The sequence below is a fragment of the Molothrus ater genome, chromosome 6 (genome assembly GCF_012460135.2).
Source record: "Molothrus ater isolate BHLD 08-10-18 breed brown headed cowbird chromosome 6, BPBGC_Mater_1.1, whole genome shotgun sequence".
NCBI classification, from domain to species: Eukaryota; Metazoa; Chordata; class Aves; order Passeriformes; family Icteridae; genus Molothrus; species Molothrus ater.
The window spans coordinates 37,080,841-37,085,889 of NC_050483.2; positions in this window are offsets into that span (position 1 = coordinate 37,080,841).

Sequence of the window (5,049 nt, forward strand, 5' to 3'; positions counted from 1 at the left end):
CCCAACACAACCTTGGTGTTAATAGCACCACGCTGACCAACTGAGCCAACCTCAGGCCACCAGGAAAAGCACTTTGTGAGCCTCCTACTGGGGCAGCAAGGCCCAAGCTGTGCAATCCCTAGGATGCTGTGGCAGATGCTGCATTTCCAGGCCTGAGCAGGACTCTCCAGTCTGTATTTCCTGAGAATGGGAGGCCACATGCTGACCCTACATCTGCAGCCCTGCCTGGGTCCCAAAGGCACTGAGGAGCCTCAGCCTGCCCCAGGAGCCCTTCTAGAAACCCACCATGTGGTTGCTGCTGCAGGAGCACAGGTCAGTGTGATGAAACAGGTGATTTTCAGAGCTGGGGTGCTTTTATCTATTCCTCAACTCTCAGGAGACAGAGCATAAATATAATAGCACAGAAACCTCAAAATCAGCAGTGGACAGAGCAAATTGAGACTTTGAGTCTTAAAATGGCAGGGGAGAAAACTCCTTTGTGCTGCTGCACAGGGTGATGCTGGTCAGGGTGCTGGCATGGGTGCTCTGGCCAGTGGGGATGGTGAGGGATCCATCCCTTCAAAACACCAAGCCAGCTCGGGGAAGGCGTGCCACCTGCAGAGGCTGGGGACTCCCCCATGTCCTCCAAAACATTTATGGTCATGATTTGCTGACAAGGGGAATGAAAGGAAGCTGAGATTCCAACAATTTTCATGTGTTCCCTGGGCACAGTCGCAAAGAAAAGGAAATATACTAACAATGAAGGGAAAATGTTTAGCTTATGATATTAACATGTTTATAGCAGCAACAATAGTATAGGTTCCAACCTCATATAAAATTTTGATGAACTGCCAGTTTTAAAAGTGAAAGAAAAGTTTGCAAGAACTACTCATGGTATTTAATATTAATAATAAACATATTTATGCTCAAGTACTGATATTCAAAGTCATCAAATTTATGATAATATTAGTTAACTCAAGCCCTTTCAGATGGGTGAAATTATGACTCAACTGAGAATTACTTAAAATATACTTGGAAAGCAACATGGGAGAAAATGTTTAATGGACGTAGCAAACACCAACTCTCAGACACATGCACACTGTTTTTAATCAGAACATGGACTCTTGAAGAGAGGGGAGGTTCCTGCCTTTAAAGCCATATTCCCCCAAAGGCTAACTTCTGATACCCCACTGTATATTTCTTCATCGTTCCCTTTTTTTCCCTCCCAACATTATTTCCACGAGTAGTGAATGATTGATGACCTATAACACATTTCCTAGGAAACAGAGAACCCAACCAGCTTCATGGCTGTTCTGGACAGGAGGGGAAGTTGCTTCCCACTATATCTTGAGTTTAGATACAAAGGGACATCACACTCAGGATGAATGAATGAATTGAGACAGGAAAAAGAGGATGAGAGGAAAGCACAGCTTTAGGTTTGGACAACAAATAAGTGCAACCTGCATGAACTGTCTTACAGCAAGCGCGTTCAAAAGGAGATACCGATGCCTGATGGCTGTGGAAAATATGGGTTCAGTTCTTTGCTGCCCAAGAAGAGGAGAGGTGCTGCTCAGCACAGAGCACTGCCAGGCAACAGGATCTTCCTGAGGTGCTTGCTCACCAGGCCCACCCTGCTGTGCAGTGCATGCCTGTGGTAACTGTGAGTGCATCATGACTGAAATAAAAGTGCAGGGAGAACAACTGAGCATGGCAGGGCTGGGCTGAACTTCACCCCTGGGGAAGGGCAGCCCTGGTTTAGTCCTGCAACAATGCATGGTAGTGGTCTTTATAACCTTTACTGGAACAGGACAACCTTTTACCTCGTCCCTTCTTGGGATGCCTTGACCATGTAAGTTCCAAAAAAAATGCTTACATTGCCATGACACGGAACGTGTCACTTAACCTGGCTGGTCCTTACTCATTGTTCCAAGAGAAAAAACAAAAACAACAAAAAAAGCCCCTTCTACTTACATCGCTCCTGACAGACATTTCTCCAACCAAATCTTTGGTAAGAGAACTCTACAACATCTTCAGATAGTCCAGTGGTTCAGCATCCCAGCCATAAGAAAGCTTTTCCCAACAAATGACTCGTAACTTCCTTGCTCCAATTTTATCCCATTATTTGGATGCTATGCATCATAAGTATAGAGAGCAAACTACTTATAATGTTTTTACTTCCTTATAATGCTTTTACTTCCTCCTTCACTTGTCTTCTCACTCCCCTTGTCCCTGGAAGGAACACTACCAGATCTTTAAGCTTGTCCTCACAGGTTATAGTTTGTAGGTCTCTGATTATACTTATTTTTTCCAGTGGACTGATAGGTGAACATTTTTTTCCACATCTTTCTTGAAGACAGAAGCCACAATATCTGAGTTCACACAAATTTCCTCTTGAATCAATGAAAAGATATTAATTCCCTCAGAAATGTAACAACTAAATGGGTTCAACAGAAAGGTCACAGTCCTCCCTCATCACGTGGACATACTGTGTAGCCTAATAGTGAGGATCTTCTCCTTTGGGATAAATGAAGCCAGTCTGACTGTCCTTGGGTAAGCCTGGTGTCTGACCTTTGGCATCCTGCATCCATGCACTGACAGACAGGGATCAGAGAAGGGTAGAGAGGGCAATTCCTCTCCTCCTATTTTTGTCTCAGTGCTGGCTTTGGCTGGGGTAGTTAATTTTCTTCACAGTGGCTGTTTTGGATCTCTGCTGAATACTGGGTTGATAATACAGAGATGTTTTTGCTATCACTGAGCAATGCTCATACAAACCTTTTCTGCCTTTCCTACTGCCACAATGGCAAGGGGGCTGGGAGTATGTGGGATATTGCAGGTGAGAATGAAGAGTAGAAACTAAGTAGAAAGCAAAATAAAGAAGGTGAAGAAAAATCAAAACAACTTTCTGTATTGACACTTGTTTTCAAACTAAAGACATAATTATCCTGTAGCAAGTCTTGGCTACAGAGGAAAACATTTTGTGGGGAACTAATTAAAGAATTAGCCAGTGTTTAGCTTCTCAAGATAAAGGAGCATAAGCTTTGAAACAGAAGTGTTTGCAGTATGCTTTTGAAAACTCTCTGAAGACAGCCGAGCTTAAGTCTGTTAAGACTCTTCCTTTGACAATTAAATGTCTGTTCAGATGTCTTTTTTTTTCCTTCCTTGATTTTTTTTCTTCTTATAAAAGAAGCAGCTGGTACTTCTTAACAGTAGGCATTTTCTCCCTTGCTTAGATCATGGGGTGGTGTGTTACCATGTATCACAGTCATGAACACAGGTCATCCACTGAACCACTGTATAGGTGGGACAGGTGTCAAAGCTACCATGAAATACAATGTTTAATAAAATAAAGCAACCTGCTGGCACTGCATGCCACATCAACCCCCCAAGACTACATCCTAACCAGAGCTTTCCCAGGCACAAGGTGGATCAGCACCGTGTCCCTGACAGACAACCTTTGAAGGTGGTGCTGCAGAAGAATGCAAAGCCCCTTTTAGGAAAGTTAATCAACTGTTTGGTTCAGCAAGAGGGTACAATGATAGTAACCATTGTCTCCCATCCACTTTAACAACTCAACATCCTCTGCCAGGGAAGGGATAACTCATCCTGAAGAGGATGCTCTGCTCCCTCTACCCAGGGAGCTATGAACCCATGTACCCACAAGTGATTTTTCAGAGCTCTACTAGTTTGGACTACAGGGTCTTTCTTCCCATGCTTCTCACCAGCCCCACACACAGAGGGGTTTTAAGAGCCAGTTACACTCTTGACTCCCCTCCTGTCAAATCAGGTCCGGGGTGTTGTTAAGATCAGGGATCACAAACTTCCTCCTCTGTGGCAGGACTGTGGGTGCCCAGCATGCTGGCACTGACTCTGCTCACTGCCATGCAAGAACTGCTGGTGACTGCCATTGACCCAGTGTGGTTTATTAGCATCTCCAGCTTTGTTTAAAATAAGCACACATGCAGATGAAATTATCCCTGCTTTCTGCAAGACAGATAAAAAACTCTATCTATGCCTTGTGGAAGATTATGGGAGTTTTAACCAACTCTCTGAAGTAGAAGTACTCCATGGAGACAACATTATGTGGGAAAGGGGAATCAAGTTTTACTAACCTCTCTTCCTCTGTCATGCTCCTTTGCAATTTTCAGTGCAACCTCCAACATCAGATGCATTCTCAAGAGTCATGAGAATTGTCAGTGCAAATATATTTAGCCATATCCCTTTGGGTAGGTGGGGGAGGAAAGAAACCCCTAAATAGCTGTAAGATAACAATTACTGCAAACATATTTGCTTAGAGAAAGTTTAGTCAGAGTTCAAAGTCCTTGGCAGCTGGATGGCCAACAGCCAGCTTCTTCTCAAGCTGTCCCTAGAAACCTTTACTCTTTGAGGAGCATGCTCAGAAGAGAAACCCCTCTGCTTTCCATAGGTCTTCTCCCTATGCTCTAAGAACTCCTCAGTGTAAAAGAAACGCTTAAATCAATGGCAAATTATTTAGACATCTCTTCCCTCTCTAACAAAAAAACCCCACAGTTCAAATCCAAGCCCTCCATGATAGAAAGTATGTTTTAAATAGGAAAGGAAAATTCTCACTCTTCACAAGATTGCAAAGGAATCAGAAAGCTCACAGCTCTACCAAACGAGTGAAAATGCTCTGGCTTTCATTCAACTGCACTGTTAGTGGGAGTGAGGAGAAGTCTCCCACACAGCCACAGGAGAAAACTGTGGGATTCAGACTGGAAAAGTAGCAGGGGGAGGATGTGAACACTGTTAAAAATAAAACTTATCAGACAACAATTGAATCGTGAGAATGTTATCTGGTTCAACAGGAGCGTGAAAACAAATGGGCATTTCAAGAAGAGGATCACTAGGAAGGTAAATAACTTCAAAATAGCAGGAAGTGACCAAGAGAATGTGCCAAGCCCAGGGCAACAAAAAAGGCTCTCCATCAGCAGAAGACAGTTGTGAATACAGATTTCAGTGTCACCTTATATGCAGCTGCATGGCACTGCACCCACCCCTTGCATCCCTGGCCACAGTAAAACACAAGACTGAAGAGATTTGCACAGGACAGTG